The 24,220-nt window shown below is 33.2% G+C and overlaps 1 protein-coding gene across 1 annotated transcript in view; it reads right to left on the reverse strand.

The window, feature by feature from the left end:
- The window catches only part of LOC118735705 (tyrosine-protein phosphatase Lar), a gene marked incomplete at its 3' end in the record, with an annotated part of 988,245 nt that overhangs the window by 803,521 nt on the left and 160,504 nt on the right, over nucleotides 1-24,220 (reverse strand). Inside the window, 1 exon segment of the mRNA XM_036465626.1 lies at nucleotides 11,904-11,973.

Here is a 24,220-nt window from a genome sequence, read left to right on the forward strand (position 1 = left end):
GGAATAGGAATAGGAATAGGAATAGGAATAGGAATAGGAATAGGAATTGGAATAGGAATAGGAATAGGAAAAGGAATCGGAATAGGAATAGGAATAGGGGAATAGGAATATGAATAGGAATAGGAGTATGAATATATGGAATCCATGGATATGGATATGAAAATGAATATTAATAGGAATATGAATATACAATTTACATAGGAATATGAATATAAATATAAATATATGCACATCGTTGGCTGAGTGGAAGATCGACCTATCTCGGCAGCCGCTTCGAAAACGCCCTATCTCAGAAAACTTTTCAAGAACGCCCTACTTCAAAATTTTATTGAAAAAGACTCTATCTCACAATTTTGTTGAAGAACGCCCTATCTGAGAATTTGGTTCAAAAACGCCCTATCTCAAACGAAAATACATTGAAAATAAGCTGAGATTGGGCGTTTTTGAATCGACAGCTGAGATAAGGCGTTATTCAACCAAATTCTGAAGTAGGGCGTTCTTGAAAAGTTTTCTGAAATAGAACGATGTTGAAAAATTTTTTGAGATAGGGCGCTTTCGAACTGGCTGCCGAGATAGATCGATCTTCCACTCAGCCATCGATATGGTCTCTATGGAAATGAAAATGAATATGAATATTATGGAATCCATGGATATGGATACGAAAACGAATAGATACTAATATGAATATGACGCTACGTCACTTGACGTTTCACACTTGGGGTGGTAAATGAAAATTGAAACAAGTTCCATTAATTCAAAAAACTCCAAATCATATTAAAATAAGTTTTATGAAAATAACCATCCACAATTCGCAGAGTTTTGCGATTTTGTAAGAAAAGAAAAAATCGACTTTCATTTTTTGTCACATAACGACACTCTCTTTAAATGCTTACATTTCAGGGCCAAGCAGTTCGATTGTTTTCATTTTTCGGTTAAATATAGAGCTAATTATGTGCTATACAATGGCCCAAAAAAGTTAAAGAAAACAAATGGTATTCCTTGTTTGTATCACATTGAAACGTACGACTGTCACGTATGCGACGTATGGAAATACCCATATGCCATACAAAAGAATTGTGTACATGTGGTAATGAATATGAATTTGATTACGAAATGAATATAAATTTAAATATGAAACGAATTCTAATAATCCTACTAACATTATAAAAGAACAAGTTGGTGCGTGAGTGTGTGAGTATGTTTGTTGCTCTTTCACGCTAAAACGGCGAAACGTATTTCAATAAAAGTTGCCGCACAGAAAAGTTATAACTTGAATTAACGTTTAGCATATTTTTAGAACAGAGTTGCCACCTTTTTAAAAAGTTAAAATTAATTTGATTACAAAGCATTTTAATATTGGTATCAAAACAAAGAGGTTTAAGAAAGTTTTATGGAACAAATAATTTGAAAGGGACCTGCCACCTATGTATGTAGAAATTCAAAATCAATTAAATTAATAATTTAGTGGTTTGAAAAGGGATGACATCTGCTTAAAAAGCTAAATTCGACTTTAAATTAAAAATTCCTCGAAATTTTTGCAATATGTGTGCCAAACGAACGGAACTTAAAAACTTTATTACGAAAATATTTTTATGAAGATTGCCATTTATTTACAATGTTAAATTAAATATTGGGAATAAATTGAATGAAGTATTAAATACATATACGTAAGGCAAACGAATGAGGTTAAGAAAGCTTTACTTCAATGTATTTGGAAGAGGATTGCCGCCTGTTTAGAAGTCAAATCCTAAGAGAGCTCTGTTCGAAAAAATTTTTAGAGAGCGTTGTCAGCTGGTAAAAAGTTAAATTAAATTTCATTAATAAGTAAAACTAAACATAACGAAACGATAGGAAGTCAAACAAGAAATATTTAAGATTGCTTTATTTCGAAAACATTAAAAAACAAGATGAGCGCCTGTTTAAAAGTCTAATCAAACGAAATAAATTGGAAAAGGCTTTATTATAAAAACCGTTTTGAAGAGTGTGCTTAAGAAATCTAATTAAATTAAAGTAAACACTTGAAAAATAGAATATCCTTTTTTTACTGCATTTGCAGTTGATAGTTTTATTTTTTTACGCGCCAGATTATTTGCTCAGGTGTTTTTTACTTTTTTTTGCTCATGGCTTATAGTTTCGAATTCGAGTATTTAAGTGAGTCTTTTATTTTCATGTGCAAACTAATGGTGATTTCGTTTCTACCAAAAAAATGTTTCCCTTGCACGGTGCAAAATGTGTTCGATGTTACACTTAACCCTTTGAAAATGCATGTTTTACCTTCATGTCCTTGTCCAGATCACGCATTTCATCATATTATCGTTTTAAGCAACCATCTGATTTTCAGGGCAACCAGAAATCGAAGAATCGAACAAGAAAAGAGAAAAGGGCAATCAAAAGGCGACATTTTTTGGTAGAAACGAAATCACCATACATTTTTTGAGTGCCAATTTTTTTTTTAATTTTTTTGTTATTCGTATGTTTAAATTTTCTTTGGCAGAGTTCAGATTTGTGAACTGAAAATTTTATTTTTGTCGCGTTTTTTTTTTTTGGCTCGCGTATAAAATTTTGTTTACAAATTCGCATGACAATTTCTTGAATACTGCGCCTTATCATGAGTTTCATTTTTCCCGAATTGGTTCACTTTTCATTTCCATATATTTACTACTTATGAGCGGTTGAAAAATTTGTCGGTTGAGTGGTTTTTCGGGCGAAACTCAGGATAAGGCAGATTGTTTCGTCGTTGCACGTACTCAATATGTCATAACATTAGCAGTGACAATTCTCAGTAAAATCGAATTTTTCATGCGTTGAGTTTTATCATTGGCGTTGGAACAAGGCCCTTAGTTTGCGCTAAATATGCTCATAAATATTGCATACTTTTAGGCTTCTAAGCTACACTATTTTTAATAGCAGCCACGAAATATTAAGGCCCACAGTATCACTATCCTTACACAGAACTTGGGTAGCTACTGTCAACAACTGAGCCAATCAGGCGACCAAGAAACACCGACGCAGTAATCCACTAAACAACCAAAAAGCGTCAATCCATTTTCCACACACACACAAACATCACCACACGTTGCCACCGCAACCAGAAGCCACATATTTTAAAAGATTCCCTCTACGCTACTGCGGGCCTTAAAAGCAGGCATATTGTCAAGGAAATCAGAAGCTCGTTTATAGAGAGTGGAAGGAGCATGTGAAAAAATAACCTCACACATGGTTTTTTTTTTATTATTTCCAGTAAAGCTTAGGCTGCCTCTTACTTGTGCTGTGTGGCCTCATACTTGTATACATACGTTCTCATATAATGCTAGCGCAGTGGTTCATTGCTGCTTCAATGTATGCTGGTGTGATCCTATTTTCGTTTTGTATTCCTTTACGGCCCTTACTTTCTACCTGCCACCATTGACGATGAGTGATTGTTGCGGTTTCGCTGGCTGTTGAAAGCTCTCCTCCTCCTTTCGCCCCTGTGTTTTTGTTATCTTGTTAGTGTTTGCCATTATGGGCATATTTGTTTACAAACATTTGGCGTATGGTGTTTGGGTTTACTGCTATGCGTATGGGTTATGAAGGTAATAGGCAAAATGGCGGTTTGCATATTTTATAAGCAATCACATCGAAATGGAGTTAGGAGAGTACTTCCATACATTCAACCATACATACATATACATATACATATGTATGTAAATATTTATGTACACTGCCAGAAAAAAGTATTGGCACAGCGTATTTCGCACAATATATGCACCAATTTCTATTCTAATATTTTTCCGCCAATTTTTTATAAAAATATGGTTCTAAATTCTACAACAAAGAACGTAAAAATATAATTTCTTTGTGTAAAACTCACGAAAATTCAGCAAATTTTAATGCAAATTTTCAACCCTTCAAACAGATTTTTTTGAGTATGCAGATTTGTAGCAATTTTTTCACGCAGTCTCGTCCATACAAAGAAAAAAATCGAAAATACGTTATATGGAAAAAATGCAATCTACAAAAAAATAAAAAATCTGAAAAATCAATGCGATTTTTGACTAACTCCGAACTTGTATTTTTTACACTAGTGAGCTACAAAACGGCATACTCAAGAAAGTTCTAAAAAATCTGATTAAAAAGTTGAAAATTTGCATGAAAATTTGCTGAATTTTCGCGAGTTTTGCACAAAATATATAGAAATTATATTTTTATGTTTTGTGTTGTTGAATGAACCACATTTTATAAAAAATTGGCGGAAAAATATTAGAATAGAAATTGGTGCATATATTTTAAAACTGCAGCTGTGCCAATACCTTTTGTCGGCAGTGTATGTATTTTATTGAACTTACAAAAGGACATACATGCTTAAACACTATTGATACGCAAATAAAAAAACTATGCGTTTACGTATTATTTAAATTTGACAAACATGTAACTAATTTTTTTTGTCCTTTAAACACCGTTTTTTATTGAATGGTCGCACAATATTTTGATAAAGCTCCTTCCGATATAAAAAAAAATAAAAAGCCTCCGCTGACAATATCCAATCATAACAGCGACAAACGCTGAAACAATGAAACTTCCGTGGACGATTTCTCCAATAACCATACCTACGTGAGTAGCGCAAGAAACCGCTTTCTTACCCTGGCCAGTCACCCATTCTGAGTATCTGAAACCTTGCCTCCCAACGGAAGTTTCGTATCTAGAAAAGGCCTAAATAGGTTATCTGAATTGAGTATTGCAGAAAAGTATTTCGAATCCAAATACCCTAGACCGATTTTTAGCAGTCATCAAAGGGGGGGTCACATCCGAGGCTTTGTTCTTACATTTCATTCGATTTTTTATGTGGCGCGTACCAACCGCAGCGCACAACCCATTTACCAATCGACCCTCACACCTGCTCTGAGAGAGCACGCTTCAACGAACCGACATATGCGAGAAGTAGAAGAAGTAGTCGAATTTCAGCGAGCCCGAAAGAACAACTGGAACGATGAATGGTATCAAGAAAATGCAGAGAAAAAAAACACACCGCCTACGTGGCCAAGCTCTGATCGAGCAATTGAAGAGGAAGCAATAAAATGAGAGAGGCCAGAATACGTGAGTGTGAAGAGATTGAAATACTGGCCGACAGGAAAAAACGCCCGAAAATTTTACCAGAGCGTTAGGTGACTTACGGAAGGTTTCAAGACCAGAACGTTCTTATATAATGGAGAGGACACTTGTCCCCCCTACTGAATGGTAGCAGCACTTAATGTTTTGGAGAAGACGAAAACGAGCCACCAGTTTATGCCGACGGATTCGATGTTCCACTGCCAGACTATGATGAGGTACGAATAGCAATTACGCGCTTGAAAAACAACAACGCTGCTAGAGCTAATGGTCTGCCGTTCGGGCTATTTAATTACGGCGGTTAGGTGCAGATAACGTGCGTGCATCAAGTCTTATGCAGAATATGGTAAGTTGAACGAATGTCCGACGTCTGGAATTTAAGTGTGCTCTGCCCAATCCACAAAAAAGGCGATCCCGCCATTCGCGCCAACTACCGCGGGATCAGCCTTCTAAGCATATGTTACATGGTCTTATCGAGCGTATTGTGTGAAAGACTGAAGCCCACCGTCAACGAACTCATTGGGCCTTATCAGTGTGACTTAGACCTGACAAAAGGAGTTGCCTATATGTCGTGCTGTCTGGATTTGGTATCCCCGCGCGACTAATGCGGCTGTGAAAAATGACGTTGAGCAATACCACCAGCGCCGTCCGAATTGGGAAAGACCAGAGCCTGGAATTGCTGGCGTACGCCGATGACATCGACATCATCGGTAACAAAAACCGCGAAGGAAAAAAATACATGTAAAAAGAAAAAAATTAAGTAATAAGTTTCAAAAACCAAATGATATTAAAAATTCCATATACCTTTTTTTCTAAACCAATAAAAAGTGAAGATTAAAAGAAAATTTAATGAAAAATATATATATATTTAAAAAGAAAAAATTTAAGAATAAGTTTCTAAAAATTAAATGATATTAAAAAATATATTTCATTTTTTACCAATACAATCTAAAAAATATAAGAAAATTAAATAAAAAAAAAAAATGTTAAATATATGATGGTAAAAATTAAATTTAATTTTAAACCAGTAAAAGAAAATTTTACTAACAAAAAATATATACATTTAAAAAGAAAAAGCTTTAAAAATAAGTTTCTAAAAATTAAGTGATATTAAAAAATATGTTTCATCTCTTAACAATAAAATCTAAAACTGATAAGAAAATTAAATTAAACAAAAAAAATTAAATATATGTCACTAAAAATTAAATCAAATTTAATAAAGTTTTTTTTTATATTCTAAAAACTAAAAGAGTAATAAATTAAAAAAAGAAAATTTCCTAAAAATTAAATTAAATAAAAAATCATTTCTAATTAACTGACTCGAAAAAAGGAGGAGGCTATCTATTCGTCGCAATATTTTTGGACTACGTGAACCAATTTCTATAATTATTTTTGTTTTAAGGAAAGGTGGTACCTGGCTCAGGGGTGGGTAATCCCATTCTAATTTGGTATAGATCCGATCATTGGATCATGGAGAAATTCACGGTACTCTAAAAATTGTTGTTTTTCGCTTAAAATTTACTGATTAAAACAAAAAAATTTAAAATTTAAAAAACAAAAAATGTTTCTTATAATTAAAATAACTTAAGAAAAATGTTTACTTTTAAACCAATAAAAGTAAAAAAAAAAAAAATAAATAAAATAATTTCCCAAAAATTAAATGAAATTAAAAAGTTTATTTCTCTTGAAAGAAAAAAATCGAAAACATAAAAATTAAACACATTTTTCTAAAAATTAAAAGAATTAAAAAAATCTTTTTAAAGCAATAAAATTATACAAAAAAAAAAAACAAAACAAATTAAAAAAATGAAAACATTAAATAAGTTCCTAAAACTGAAATTGAATAAAAAATATTTATCTATAGATACATTTTTTTTTAACAATAAAATTTTAAAGCAAAAGAAAGTTAGATAAAATAAAATTAGAAATAAACTTAAAAAAATAATGAATTTAAAAAAATCTGCTCAATAGGCAATCGCAACAGTTGGAGCAGTGCGAGCAAATATATAAGTATACATAAAAGTGGTTTCTGTCAAAAGAGCTTTTCGCCATTGAAAGTTGGCTAGGGAACTATTTTGTATGTAATACTTTCGTGCCAGAATAAACAAAATTCTGTAATTTTTGGCATTATTTTCGAACCTATAAAGGAACGATGGTAACGAAGGGCAATAGATCTAAAATGTTACCGCCAAAAATTCAACGGAAAAAAATAAACCAAATGCGCTGAAGTTCCTTAAAAATCGAACTTCTGCACTTCCCAACGGGGCATGCGCTTTGATTTGAATTCACTCACTCATTCACAATTAACCACTTTTATAGGGGAAAACTTTTATTTTGAATTGTATTTTAATTTATTAACTCCTCTGCAGCCACATTTCCACCACACTATTGTCGTATAAATCGTGCGCCGAACATTAAGGCGGCAGAATGAACTTACACTTACAAGTTACACACATCCCACATACGAAATTTACCACTAATTCCTTCATTTGCTTTATCGTTCATATCCTCTTCAAATGTTTGCCAACTGACACATGACCAGTCAAACTTTTCCCATCAACCCAACGCCGCTTGTCTCACAACGAACACACGTTTTTCGCTGCAATGCCCTGCGCTGCCCTGCAGCATTAAATGACAATTTTGAAAACTAAAAAACAAAAAACGAACGAGGAATAAAGCTAACACACAGTCAAGGAAAGCCAACAGAAAAGGTGTGCAATTTGCGGTGTAATTAAAATCAACACTGTGGCTGCTAAAGTGTAGATTTGCGAAGACATACCCCAAGCAGAAAGCAATGGAGAACGGTTGAAATAGATAAGTAGTACTACAGCACTTTTTAGAAGCATGATATATCTGCTAACGTTTGAGCTACTTTTAACAAAAAAAAAAAAAAACTTGTTTGTTAAAATGGCTGAAATGTCAATAAAAGCGTTAGTTGACGCAGAGAGAAGTAGGGTTCAAGAAGGAGAAAAGGAAGGACAGAAAGGTGATGGAAATCTGAAATGCACAACAAAAATCCAAGAAAGGCATCAAGCAAATGATTTTAAGAACGAGATTAGCTCTCCGACACATGTTTCGATTGGCACATTCGGTACGCATGAGTCTGGCTGGACCCACATGCAAATTGTATGAATTTATATAGAAATTATGTGCAACATTTGTTCAGTTAAACTTATTTATTGTAAGTTATTCAAATATTTACTTAATTTAAAGGTTTTCTTTTTTTATTTTATTATTTAAATACACTGGCGATCAAAACCGGGTGCATGTTCGACATTTTATTACTTACAGTAACATAACTTTTTTAATAATAAGCGGATTGCTTTGAAATTTTCAAAAATTTTTCCTTATTATCTAAGATATAAAGCCCAGTAAATAGAAAAATTAACAAGTGATTCACAGCAAAAACGCAAGGCAACTATCTTCACTCAGTTTTGAACTTTTAGGAAGTATATATCAAGAGGATTATGGAGACTCCTTTGCTTTTAATAGCGATTTTCATACGTCCGGGAATGCTCTCTACTGAGTTTTCTATGATTTCGCTTGGAATATTACCCCATTATAATTTTGCTCACCTCCAAAGCTCTTTCATTTTACTGGAGCTCGCTTGTGCTATGCTAATCCTCTCTTGACCACAGCGCTCAATTTTTCGATAGCTTTGAGGTCTGGGATTTATGCTGGCCACCATGTTAGATTTTTTTCTTGGCATGGTGTTTTTGAAGATGTTAATAAGGTCTTTCCCAAAAATATGCCTTCTTATCGCTTTGGAAATAATTAATTTTCGTTCCATCGGACCATATTACCCCTCCTCAGTTAAAAAGCTCGAATTCTCGTGACTTTTACAAAATTTAAGTGGCAGCTTAAAGGCTTGGGATGTTTTGCTTGCTGGCATTTGGTGTCTTGGGTTAATATAAAAGGTATAATGAACATATCCTCCAAACAAATTTCCGGACCATCGAAAAATTGAGCGCTGTGGTCAAAAGAGGATTAGCATAGCACAAGCGAGCTCCGAGTAACATCATTTTAGGTAACAAGTAATTTTTTGCAAAAAAAACCGACTTCAATTCTCATATAAACAAATAGATATATATACTAGTGAACCCGCATGACGTCAAAACGCCAACATTTAATTAAACTTTTTAAACAGGTGAAACCCTATTAAATAACCTCTAAAAATATTCCTAATGATTAATCGAAGCCATTTCTCAGTGGTGCTTTTAAAGTTTACGACATACAACAATACGACACTTACGACACCGTTGTGAATCCCCCAATAATTTCTTGAAACTCTTTCATTTGACATCCATCGCTCATATTTCATATAACTTATACCCAATAGTTCAATTAAATAGGTGGCAACCCTATTCAAAATATTTCCAAACTACTACCTTCTTAAACCTCTTTCCATATAGCGATACCTTATTCACTTACCAAATTCCTTTACATAATTAAAATTGAATACATTTTTTTTTACATGTGGCAACCCTCCTATACGTAGTTAAGTTATAAAGCCTTTTCAAAACCATTTCGATTGCTACCCATATTTAATAATTGATTTAACTTATTAATTAATTTGAGCTTAATTTCTTAACAGGTGGCAACTTTTTACGAAAAAGTAAAACCTTCTTGAACATCCACACCCTAAAGGCTTCGTTATGCATACTTGGCGTTGCTTGAGAGTTGTCACATAAGGAATCTGTTAAATGAGCTTCGCGTGTAAGCGGTTACCCAACGCACAGTATTACATACGTAAAAGTCTGTAGGTTTTTGATTTCTACGTAAAAATGGTATAGCAGTGCATGCAATGCCAAGTATGCATAACAGAGCCTTTAGCCCTTTAATTTGGTACCTCACTTTTGAAAATCAAACGGACGGTGCGGATCTGAGGGCATTGATTAGTAAATAACTTGAGTATAATTATTTAACAGGTGGCAACCCCTTTCGAAAAAATAAAACCAGTTTGCACATCTACAGGCCAAGCGCTTTAATTTGACACCCCGAACGAACGGTGCAGATCTTTTATGCTGCACAAAAAATGCCTTCGCATATTATATACATAGATATATCTCATGATCCACTGATCGGATCTTAACCAAATTAGTATGGGACCACCTCCGAGATACTACCTTTCCGATGCAAAAATAATTATCGGTTGACGGTAGTAAAGTTGACGGTCGGAAAGTTATGCGGTAACATACATATAAAAAAAATAAATATATATATTCCGACGAACTGATAACCTCCTCCTTTTTTGGAAGTAGGTTAAAAATGCAAATCATCTCTTGCCATGATAGTTCAAAAATTCAAAAGAACACTTTGAAAAACGGTTGCATTCTTTCATTTTAGGTAAAAATTACATAGGAATACATGTGGGTCCAGCCAGACCTATGTGTTACGAATGTGATGTATTAATCAACATCTCTATATATCTAGCTTTATATATATGATACCAACACGATTTTTTACAGATTGGTAATTCACTAAACTTTAGTAAGCTACCTGAAATTTCAAGCCTCTAGCTATATTTAAAGTACCCTTTTTTGTAATTTGAAAATGGAAAAGGCCTGGCTGGACTCATGTGTCAGACGAAGGGTTAGTTTCCGCAACGAAAATAATGGAAATCTCGTGACAGTCTAACACTTCTTAACGCGCTTGAAAGGCCACACGAATGGAATATGAGCTGGAAAGTCTGCTGATGGTAGTCCGCATTAACAGCTATAGATTCCTCTAAATTTGCTTTAATAGTTAAGTAATAACATTTTAGCGCTTACACTTTTTCCATGAGTCCTGAATGTATAAAACAAATGGAGAGATCTACAGTTTCACGCCGCCTCCGAACGGCAAATGAATTTAATGAGATGCCTTTCCATGGCAGAAATATACGCGGAGGTTTGCCATGGCCTGGCGAGGGGCGACCGCTGTTAGAAACGACTTTTTCTAATTTAAGTGTTGCCAGACCAGGGCTCGAACCCAGATGCTACGTACTACGCACCGCTAATCACGCAGCCACAGCGGCCGTCGTCGATGTTTTGGCCCCTTTACAAGCCTTTAGGTACTAGGCTAAGTGCATTTGGAATGGTAAATATTCTTTCTTTTTGCTAGTTGCAGACCCCTGATTGGGAAACTCTTGCTCAAAGCAAATACTAGAGATAGACAGACACAAAAGACAAAACTTTCCAAACCATAGATACCACATCCAGTAGGGAGATGCGCCGTTGACTATCTAATAGCTTAGACAGGCGGCGCCGTTAAACGGCTCGTTGCGGCGGTTCCGGAATAAGTTCTACAGCTAATTCATAAAATTAATGGGAATCAGGAGCATTTTCGATGACAACACTGACCAAAACGGCCAACTGTGGTCTATTGTGGACGAAAAACAAAGGAATGAAAATGAAAAGTAAACATCCGTTCAGCATCTAGGGTAGCTCAGTAAGACCCAGTTACGATCTGCCATGGTTTTTCAAATCCATGACCTCGCAGCTCGGTCGCTACAGTTTGCCGGGGTACAATTTCGATTGGATAAGTAGCGCCATTAATGTGCATTAACGTTGCCGTACGTCTATGCTATTAGAAGCTGCTTTAAACTGTAGAATATGTCTAACGCCATTGCCTTCAACTTTAGTGTAAATTTTAAGGTTCGTCGACTTTACGCTCTCGTTGCAAAAGAGGGCAGTGTCTTGGACTCAAATAATATCACAAAGAACCTATTAACTATCCTATGCATATTATTACTCTATTCTATAATTTTAAAAAATTATTTTCTTTCTATTATCTTATATTTATTATTTTAATTGTATTGTTTTTACTAACCTCGCTATTATTGTGATCCACCGCTATAGCCACGTTCGCTGGTATTTTGTCGATTACTCTGTTTACTTTATTGACAAACTATAAAAAAAGATAGATATAAATGCAATTTAGACGTAAGAAATATGAAATGAAGAAATATATAAATATGCTGGCAGCAGAAATAGGCTGACTTCCAAAACGTCAATTGCATTGCATACGTACAAAGTTTAATGTTCCATAACGCCGAACTACAATTGGTTGACAATGTACACTTTTCCAAAACCCTCCGAAAAGTTATCGAAACGCATTGCTAGCGCAATCAGCGCATCAGAAACAAAGTTGATGCTTCGTTTGTTATTGGTTACCATTGGTGTTTTAAAAATGCAAAATTCCGAAATGGTGATTATTGTTTTATTAAATATTCCAAATATGCAATGTATATGGTTGCAATGTTTCGCTACTCTGCATATGCAAAGAGTTTAAATACCGCAGTAGAACAGTATCCAAACATTGTATTGGAACGTTTTGGAAGTCAGCCATAATATCTATTTTGACCAGTTTTGGGTATAAGTATTTCCTTTGTTTATTTTTAATTACTATATATATAATACACGAAGGCATTTTTTGTTCAGGATAAAAGATCTGCACCGTTCGCTCGATTTTCAAAAATGTCAAAATTTAAGCGCTTGGCCTGTAGATGTGCAAGCTGGTTTTATTTTTTAGAGTGTGGCCACCTGTTGAAAAATTTAATTCAAATTATCTAAAAATCAATGCCATCATATTCGCAACGTTCGTTCGATTTGCCAAAATGAGGTTAAAAGGCTTGGACTGTATGTGCAATAAGGTTTTACTTTTTCGATAAGAGTTGCCAGCTTTAAAAACTTATATTCAAATTATTAAAAAAATTAATCAATTATTACAAAATGGTATGAACCGAAATGGTTTTGAAAAGCTTTTGTTTCTTAGCTGAACTATAGGAGGGGGGTTTCCACCTGTTTCAAAAATCATATTAGGTACGAAAAATATGGTGATACATATGGGTACCATACGAAAGGGGTTTCAGGAAGTATTAGTTTGAAAATATTTTGAAGAGGGTTGCCACCTGCTTGAAATGTCGAATTTAGTTTACTTATACACAGATTATATGAAACATTAAAATATGGATGTCATACGAAGGAGTGTTAAGAAATCTTTAGTTTGACCATTTCGAATGTTTGAAGAGGGTTGCTACGAGATTGAAAAGATACATTAGAATTATTCATTTATTTAGGAGGGTTGCCATATGTTCGAACAATCAAATTCAAACTAGTTCTGCAGTTTATTGCATTACATGTGTATCACAAGATTTTAGTTTGGGAATACCTTTGAAAGGGAATTTCAAAAATGAGATTTCAAACTAGAGACATAACCTGTAGATATGTGGTAAAGTTTTTATTTTTTATTTTTAATTAAGAACTTTTTTCATCGGTATAGAGTGATTTGAAATTTTATGAAACTAAAAACATGTACTATGCCAGACTGCTATTCACTGGCACTCGGATCTCTTAAAACTCTGACTAACATTTGGAATATTTTTTAAGTTTTGAAATTAAGTTTTGGGCGTTTAAACGTCATGCGGGTTCACTAGTTTTTTTATAAAAGTATAACTAGTTATACAGCAAACACCATATAAATGCACATTTCAAACTTTGTGCAACAGTTTTAATAATTCAAAAAATGTTCACATAAATTTCAAAATTTTTCTTATGAATTTTGAGAAAAATTTTTGGTATGCAGTTTTATAGGTCTTTAAATTTTGGTATAATAGTATAATAAATAAATTTTGGAGAGACTAGTCTCGCATTTTTTCGATCGAAATTCCTTCCTGAAAGACTGAAAAGGATTGAGCTACGAGCCCTTCTGGGGCTGATTGCGGGGCACAATCTATTTGCGCGAGATATGGTCACTCTATCTACCACATACCACAGAGCATTTTCTCTGCAGCTGTTTCTCATCATGTACGAAAAGTACAACGGTAAATATTGTTTTTTTTTTCGGCCGTACGCAATTCCGTTCTATTCCATTATACATATGTATGTGTATTCCCGAGCATTGACTCAAAAATATCCTAAGAACACAAACACATGTTTCCGAATGGATTACGTTGAAATTTGTTGCTTTATCACGGCAAATTCTTCGAAGACAAACAGTTTTAATTTCCACATTATTCAACACATTTTTTTGCTCATTAAGTATCGATGCGTACCAGTGTTTACCAACCAGTAAATGTGTTTTTAATTGACTGAGCTTTCATCGAAAATCCCGCTCGTTTAATCACATTATCTGGGGTTTCCTACTGATTTGTGACAGGAAATTCGCTATGACTGCATGCAGCTACTTCTCAGGCGCGAAAGGAAATAAATAGAAGTCCCAATAAAATGTAATTTACGCAAGGTTCGTTGTCCTAAGCTCAACTACTCAATTACAATATTCCTAATTGAACTAGTGATTGTTGTGTGTACTTACATACACAGGTATTTACCATAGGTTTGTGAGAAAGATAATCATGTACACATTAGCTAATTACCAAATGAAATTTAGTTACACAAGCGACAAATTAGAGCAGATAGCACAATAATTTTATAAGCAGTATATTTGCTTAAGTATACCAATAGTTTGTAGTGACATAATCAATAATCACAAATCACACGAATTAGTTTGAGTTGTGCTGAAACTTAAGCGATTTATGAAAATTCGAACTTAATTCGAACACAGCTGATTGAAAGATGAGTTGAGCACGGCAAAATGCAAAATAAATGAAAAATGTGTGTTGCATCAATTTCAACGTGATTTTGGAGTCTTTATAATTGCAAAACAAAGAAAAGGTTAGGCGAAGAGTTCTCAGAGGCCATTCCAAACGTCCCCGAATAAATGTATGTGTATAAAATAGTATACGTAATAATAATAATAGTTTGGCGCTTACACATATGTTAGTGTTTGGCCGAGCTTCTCCTCCGACTTGTGGCGTGCGCCTTGATGTTGTCACACAAAGCGGAGGGACCTACAGTTTTACGCCGACTCCGAACGGCGATTGTATTTTAATGAGAAGCTGTTTTTCATGGCAGAAATACACTCGGAGGTTTGCCATTGCCTGCCGAGGGACGACCGCTGTTAAGAAAAAACCGTTTTCTATATTTTTTGGGATGTTGCTTTGACCTGGGCTTGAACCCAGGTGCTGATGTGTGAAAGCGCGCACTGCTTACCACTACACCACAGCGGTCGACAAAAATAGTATACGTACCCGGCAAAAAATGGGACTAGGTTAAATACTAGTACTAGCATGTATGTACATATGTATATGCAGATCAAACTATGGGTGCGGTTTAGTTATTTGTCCATTGATTTGGGATTGTTGTGTCCAAACCAGGGACCGAGCATAACAGTTATTGCTGAAAACTCTCATGGAAAAATTCACTATGTAGGATGAATGTTCTACAACTAAGTGATAAATACCAATCGATTTCTTTTTTCACCGAGACTAAAATTTGAAAATAAGTTTTTATTTGCAATTTTTATGATAAATTAAAAAAAAAACAATTATTTTTTATTTTTATATTATATATCTTAGATAACACTTATTGAAGACTTTTATTTATAAAAGTCACCAATAAAAATCAGTCAGTGACTTTTACTTTTAAAAGTCATCAATATAAATCAGTTATATAAATAATATAAATAAAAGTCTTCGATAACTGTTATCTAAGACAAATAATTTAAAAATCAAAAATAACTGTTAGTTGCAGATTATTTAGATAAAAATCAAAAAAAAATGTTATTTTGGATTTATAAAATAAAAGTCAGAGATAGTGGTTATTTAAGGAGTACTTAAATAAAAGTCTAAAAGTAATTGTAAAAGAGCGATTTGCTTAATAAAACTTGTAACTGTTACGGTCCCTGGTCCAAACGCGTGACCCGAACCTAAACGTTTTAGCATACACGTGTAGTCAAAGAAATAAACTTTCCGCCCCCTATTCTCATCAGGCAAGATAGAAAGGAGAATTTTACTTAGTAAGTGTTATAATCTCTAACCCACGCAGAAGGAAGTTCTGCGGAAAAATACTCTAGTCTGCGTAGCCGGACTTGGATTGATGAGGGTTACTATTCCTAAACGCGGCCTAAAGCCACCAAAGTGTAAGGTTTCCTATGCAAAAATACTGTGGATGGCATAACCTCATAAAAGCAAGAAAAATTGCTTCTTGCGCTTCACTTTTGTGTTTTTATCCCTAAGATAATATTTTTTTTTTCTTTATGAATTGAACCAACAAAAGAAAACAATACTTACATTTTATGATTTTCTTTTAACTTTACACAATTTCACCAGGTACAGAAACTTACGGCGTTTTCGTTTTTACAAAAAAAAAAAAATTTGCCTTCTCATTGCCCTCTTTCTAGTATTTGTGCGTACCAGGTAGAGCGGAGGTAACCTTTTTCGGTAGAAACGAAAACGGCATAAGTTATTATTTGCGCAACGTTATCGAAAAAAATCAATATCGCTGCCAGTGATTACCGTTATTATTATGTACATGATTTTATAAATATTTATGGATTTTAAGAAAATATTTGCCAATATATTAATGATATTTATATCAATCGTGATATTACTCGCTAAAGTAATCGATATTTTATCGATAAATAGTTACGTTTTTATATCGATATATTGAGCCATGTTAAAATTGATAAACATATGTATTTATCGATATTTCTATTGGCACATTTATCAATTATTAAACAACTAGTGAACCCGCATGGCGTTAAGATGCTAAAATTGAATTTCACTTAAACAGGTGGCAACTCCATTCAAAAACCTTAATAAATATTCCAAGGGTTTCATTTAAATCCGTCCAGAGGTCTCGAAAGGTGTCGGTTTTTTTAATTCCTCAAAATTCAAGTCACCCTGTACCGCTAAAAAAAGTCATAACTTCAAAAAATAAAACCTTGTGGCATATGTATCTATAGGCCTTGTTCTTTAATTTCACATCTCTTGTTTAAAATTCAAAATAACGGTGCAGATCTGATGACGTTCAAAAAAAAAAATTGGTTATTCTTAAAAATTTCAAAAAAAAATATACAAATCAGTTTTTTTTTTTTTGGTATGTTATGTTATGGAAAGAGAAGACATCTAACGGCGTCAAATTGCGGCCAAATGACATGACCGAAAGAAGAAAAATCTAACAGGTGGCAGCCCTAGACAAAAATATATTTTCAAACCAAAGTTTCCAAATTTTGACACATATATACAGTGGCGGTCAAAAATGGATGAATGGTGTTTCGGTTTTAATATTTACAATATTTTTCAAGCTACAATTTTTTTGATATTTTTTACACAAACAATTTTCATCTAAATTTCTTATTTTTAGAAATTTTTTGGTAGGCATCTAACAAGCTGATAAAATTCTAGTAAAATAAATGGAGGTTTTGAGCGGCTAAAAAATCGCACTGATTTTTAATAATTTATATTTTTTTGCTGACGGCTTTTACGGCTTTTTTCCTATAAATAGCGAAATTTAGGATTTTTTTTTTTGCAAAGGGTGGAAAAAAGTGCAGAACGTTGTCAACAAAAAGTAAATTATTAGAAATCAATGCGATTTTTTAGCCGCTCAAAACTTGCACTTATTTTACTAGAATTTTATAAGCTTTTTAACTGCATACCGAAAAAACTTCTAAAAATTCTGGTCAAAAAGCTCGAAATTGAGATAAAAATTTGTGGAATTTTCTGTATATAGTTTGAAAGTGTGATTTATACAGTTTATGCTAAAGCGTGAACCACATTTCGATAAAAAATTAAAAAAATAAGATCAGCTTGAAAAACGTTGTAAATATTAAACACGAAACACCATTCACCCATTTTTGACCGCCACTGTATATCTATTGTCTAATTGACTCAATTTAAAATCGATATCAATAGATATATATATAATTGAATTTTGGAAGAACTACAAAAATACAAACAAAATAGTTCTTTTTTAATGTATGAAGCACAGCAGAGTAAGTCAGTGAAAATCTCGACTATTTATCACAGCGAAATTCAGACGACAGGGAAATTTGTGTTTTCAGTTTTTGTGCTAAATTTTGTACATACTGGTGCACATTTGTTGTTATTAACCTAGTACGCATACATACATATGTACATGCATGCTTGAAATATGATAATATTCCAAGTGCCCAATTATTACAGCCAAGTTATTAGTTGTTGTAAAATTAACAACATTTCTGTTGTAACAACATTACACCGGTACAACATACAAAAGCTTCCCAACTCTAATACTGGACGCAAGGCAAGAATATGAAATAAAAAAAGAAAACATAACAGTACAGGACAAGAATCTCAGCAATCTATGTACACCTACGACCGAGTAAACAATTACTTGCCACATTGACTGTGCCTTATGCCAAACATGAACAAGACAGACTACTGAACAAGTTAAGGAAGACAATGTTCAGGCCAAACTACAGAACAACAGCAACAACATTAAACAAAAGAGCTATACATACATCTACATACATACATATACTTATGTGGTAACATTATGGTGCTTGTCCAATGGAATTTATAGTGATGAGCTGCAGCAGGTTTGTATTGGAAATTGACAAGCAAGCCGAGTGGATAGAAAGCATTTATACAATGGTGCTTACATACATATCTATAGTATGTATGTAGATATTTATAGTATATGCACTACATAGCCAAAGGATGGCGGAAATTTGAGTGACAGTCACTAGTCACTACGTTCATGACAATGTGCAAAGAATGTGCGTACATAGTAGATTCCGGGTTGTAGCATAGCTTAACTTGGTTAAACAAAAGTCAACTAAATTTTTAACCTTTGTGCTGAAATGGACGGATAAGCATATCCTACAGCTATCCATTAAAACAGAAGGATATTTGTGAGTAATAGTTGATGAAGTTAATTTGGAGCCATCGAGAGCTTCGTTATCAGATTGAAATTGTGTATAATTTTAGATTTTAGTTACTTTTTCGTTATTTTACCAATTTTGAGAGTGTGAGTCTTTTTTTTTTGCATAATTGTGGTAGCTACCAGCGTAAAGTAAAACTTAATTGGACATAGCCACAGTGGCAGGCTGGGTTAAAAGTTTTTTTTTTTTAATATGGATACACAACGAGAGTGTGTTTAGACGCTAAGAGCCAATATTTTTAGTATGCAGAGATGACAAAAATGTATTTCCAATTTCAAAAAGAAAAGAAGAAAGTAACGAGTACTTCCATTCAATCTATTATAGTAGGTACATACACTAGGCGACAAATGAAAGTGATCTAATAATAAAATATTCACAATTATTTTCATTAAACATTTTCTTACATTATTTATTTATGAAAATATATATCATTCTATAATATAAACCATATAAATCTAAGTTTCACACTTTATATAAAGTTCCCGAAAATTCAAAAAAAAAAAAATCATACAAAATTTCAAGTCTTTATGCAGAATTTTTAGAAAATTTTCGATTATGCAATTTTGTAGCCCATTCAATTAAAAAAAGTAAAAAAGGGCATCCAAATTTTCAAATTTTATGCAGAATTTCTAGAAAATTTTCCAGTGTGCAATTTTGTAGCCCCTTCAATTTTAGTCTAGTAAAGCACAAGTTTTAACCGTATAGAAAATCGCGTTGATTTTTGAGATTTTTTGTTTTGTTTTGGAAACTGCTTTTGCGGTTTTTTTTTTATAATAAGTGCAATTTACAAAAACTTGCGTTGTTATTTTGAAATGTTGTTGCTAACGCTCTCCCGCATTTAATTTCATAAGAAATTGATGCTTATATGGAAAAAAGCGCAAAAATCCGTCTCCAAAGAAAGAATCTCAAAAATCAACGCGATTTGGTAGACGGTTGAAACTTGTATTTATGTACAGTTATCCACAAAATAAAAAGGGCGCGATATTGTTACCAGTTTTGGCTATTGGTCTTTTGTTTTTTTAATGTTTATTATATTTTTTTATAAAAGTCTAGCTGGTTATACAACAAACACCATATAAATTTACATTTCAAACTTTGTACAAATATGATAAAAATTCAGCAAATTTTCACCAAAATTTTAAATTTTTAAATCAGAATCTTCAAAAAAATCTTGGTACTATGTAATTTTGTAGCCCATTTAATTCTTGTCCAACGAAATGCAAGTTTCAAGTTGGTTCAAATTCCCGTTGATTTTTCAGAATTTTTTTGGTTGAAAGTGTTTGACGTTTTTTCCATACAAAGCAATTTTTTAGTGGTCATAAATCATGTCCAAGTTATATAAATATAAATATGTAAATAACCAAAAATTTGTGTCGTTTCTTTTTCTTAATTATGACCAATTTTTCATTGACCAAAAATAAATGTCAAATTTTATATTAATTGATGTAATTTCTAAATGACTAGAAATTTTTTTCCTGTTTTTTAGTATTAAAAATTTTTAATTTTTTTTAAATTATCAAAAATTTATGACTAGATTTTAAATGATCAAAAATGTATGTCCAATTTTAAATTGGGCGAACTTAAGTATACTTTTAAATCATCAAAACTTTCTGCCCAGTTTTTATGTAACCACTAATTTATGCTTAGTCTATACATCACCAAAAAATATTTTCACGTTATAAACTGCAAAAATTTTATGTTTAGTATACTTTTGAAATTACCAAAAATGTATGTTTACATTTAAACTACCAAAAATTTATTATAAAATGTTGTTAAAATCAGAAAAAAATATTTACTATTTTTAAACGCCAAATATTTGAGTATACCTTTTAAACTACTTCAGAATTTATAACTAATTTTTAAATGGCCAAAAATCTATGTCCAGTTTTTATGTAACCAGTAATTTGTGCTCAGTACATTACAGAGAATTATGTTCACGTTTAAACCACTAAAACTTTTTGTGCACTACACTTTTGAAATTACAAAAATGTATGATAAAATATTGTTAAAATTACAAAAAAGTTAGTTTCTTTTAAACAACAAATATTTTAGTACACCTTTTAAATGAATAAAAATTTATAACTAGTTTTTAAATAACCAAAAGATTATATTAAATTTTAATATGGTCAAAAATTTAAGTCTTATTTTTAAATTTAAAAAAATTTATATCTAGTTTTTACGCACCAAAATTTTTTTCTGTGCGGAAAAACACTCCCTTTTTGAAAACAAAAACAAAATCATGCCGAAAAATGTATGACTGGTTTTTTAGATAACCAAACATTTATGGCCACATAAAATTGGCTAAAATTTTATGTCCATTTTTCAAATGATTAAAAAAAATTGTTTACCAAAAATTTGTGACTAGTTTTTTTAATAACCAAAAATTTATGTCCAAATTAAAATGGCAAAAATTGTGTGACCACTTTTTAATTGACCAAAACATACATATGTATAACTATATATATCATTTACAAATAATCAAAAGTTTGTGTCCAATTTTTAAACGACTAGGGCTTTAGCCAAGTTTTTTAATTAACAAAAAATATGCCCAATTTTCGATGATTTAGTTTTGGAATTAACAAAAATTTATGTTTTCACTTTTAAGGATGCACCGGTTAGGTTAACCTGGCTGTGCTCATCCAGCACTGGAAAAAAGTACGCATTTAAGCCAACGTGAGCCCATTGTGATGCCATATTGACACAGTTTGTCGCTCTGCGACGCCGTGCTGAGATATGCGGGAACTCTTATTTTAGATAAATTTCACACGGATTAGCAGAAATACTTTTTTATAGCTTTTGCTTCATTAAAACAAAATTTTTTGCTCGCTTTAAAAATTCATTGCTAAATTTTAATTTAAGACTAGAAGTGTTACCACTTTACTTCCTAGGCGACGGCAATCATATAAAATAACAATTAAGTGAAAATTATAAACAAAATGCGAAATGTGAAAGAATCAAAGCTGCGCGGAAATAAAAAGCAAAAAACGGGATACTTAACTGCTTATTATTAAACGCTTTAGTGTGGAATCGAGTTAATTGAATTTATTTTTGCAGCGTCCCATTTAGTGCCTGCAGCAACGCGAAAAAATGAAGAAAAAATTATGTAATGTGAAAAAAATTGCTCGCTTTCACCCACACTTTTTTAAGCAGCTTGGCAAATGACTTACTTCAAGCACGCGTTTCTACCCCCTAACAACAAGCGTGTTGTTTTAGTGTTACAAGCAATGTTTTACGCTTGAGGTCAGCTAGGACACTACCAACCGGCAAGCCAAAGTGATTAAATATCCTTCGGGTGCGTTTATCTATATACTTTCCTGTGGTATATATTTATGTACGCTGAGCGATTTGTTTACTTTTTTGTTTATTTCCATGTTTCAAGCATCGTTAAGTACATTTTAAATGCGCCTTTTAGAGTAGTAGTAGTAGTAGCGTTGAGCAGAAGTCGGCACGCTTAATGAAATTGTTTTACGTGGAAGTAGTTGGTGAAGAATTAATGGGGATAAATGGCGTTTTAAATGAAGATGCTATGATTTATGCTTAGATGCACACATACATATGTACATTAAGGTCAGACGATGGCAAGCTTTAACAAAAGGGATTAACTCGTATCGCTTGCCATATTATGTGATAATGAGCATCTAACTTAGTCCTAAACTCAATTTCGATCTTACTCTTAATATGAATATTAATCTTAATCTTTATCTTAATCTAAACATCAATTTTAATCTTAATCTTAATATTAATCATAATGTTAATCTTGATCCAATCTTAATTTTAGTTTTATCTTAATCTTAATTTTATTCTTAATCTTAATTTTAATCTTAATCTTAATTTTAATCTTAATCTTAGTCTTAGTCTTAAATATAATCTTAATATCAGTCTTATTCTTAATCTTAAACTTAATCTCAAAAATAGTCTTAATCTTAATGTAAATCTCAATCTCAGTCTCAGTCTCGATCCTAATCTTACAGGCATGTTCTGCAAACGATATCTTAATCTAAATTTTATTCTTAATCTTAGTCTTAATCGTAATGTTAATCTCAATCACAATCTCAATCTCAAACTTAAACTGAAACTTAAACTTAAACTTAAACTGAAACTTAAACTTCATCTCAATCTCAATCTCAATCTCAATCTCAATCTCGATCTCAATATCAATCTTAATCTTAATCTTACCCTTAATCCTAATAGCAATCATACTCTTAATCAGGTCTGACCCCGGCCGCCTTTAACTTCTCTTACATTTGTCTTCTTCAGGTCAGTTCCCTCCGCTCTATGGACATTGTTTTGCAGCTAAGAGTCTGGCTCTTTGCTATTCTAAAGTGAATGGAATGATTTGGTATTCAAGAAAGCTTGTTATCCAGCGGCATTTGGTATGTCCACTCCTTTGCGCCGGGAGCAACTGCATACCACTGAGTATTTCGTGTTGTCGAAAGCACCCTCCAGCCTTTCATTCTTAAAACAAAAACAGTAATTGCAGGTAATTCGTATGAAAGCGATAGAAAAAGTTCAGATTGCTCAAAATGAAAGTTTGCAATCAGCTGAGCGAGTTCCTCGAGATTAGTATTGAATTATGAGCCGAGATGTTCAAAGCTTAGTTTAGCGACAGCAGGGCAGCCCAGAAAGAAATGATGAGATGATTCCACCTCATCACCAAACACCGTGCCTATAGGACAGTGCCCGGTCAGGTCGCCTGCCAAAACAGCGGACAGGCACTTAGCTGACTTAAGAAGCCCCTTTAAATGGAAGGTGTTTCCATTCAACGCTTGTTGAGTCTATATCTTCAGGAGTACTTCTATGCACCCCTGTCAGGATGAACGGCCTCAAGCGTGTACTGTCTAGCCAGTTCAACAGCCTTGGAGTTTCCTGCAAAGTCACAGTGGCCTGAGAGCTAAATCAACTTGATTTGTTGTAATTTTCGATGATCGAGAAAGAGAGGTGAGGCACTCCCAGACGAGTTTCGATCGTAACATGAGCGATCTCAGTGCCCTGATTACCACTTGATTGGCAAAGTAGGTACATACATATTTGCGCTTATGATGCGTAGCGGAGGCATATCGATGGCCTACTTTAAAGCGGAGGTCTCTGACTGAAATGCGCTGCAGACATCAGGTAACCTAAATGTACGCTTTAGGGAAAGTTTCTGACAGAAAATATCTCTCCAAACTCTGATGTCGTCGAACTTCGATATATGCGTGAAAATGTTAATGAAGCCTCTGCTCCAGAGCCTGCCACTTTTTCATTCACTATTTAGGGCAATGTTTCTGAGCAAATGAAGTCAAGGCTTCCAAGGTGAAACGAGTACTTCTTTGTTTCATGGCGGTAAGGACTGCGGAAGCCTTAAGCTCTATGTCAGCTGCTGAACTAAAGTGTACTTTCTGTCCAAGATCAC

Source organism: Rhagoletis pomonella, unplaced genomic scaffold (genome assembly GCF_013731165.1).
Source record: "Rhagoletis pomonella isolate Grant_MI unplaced genomic scaffold, Rhpom_1.0 Rhpom_scaffold_00003, whole genome shotgun sequence".
Taxonomy (NCBI): domain Eukaryota; kingdom Metazoa; phylum Arthropoda; class Insecta; order Diptera; family Tephritidae; genus Rhagoletis; species Rhagoletis pomonella.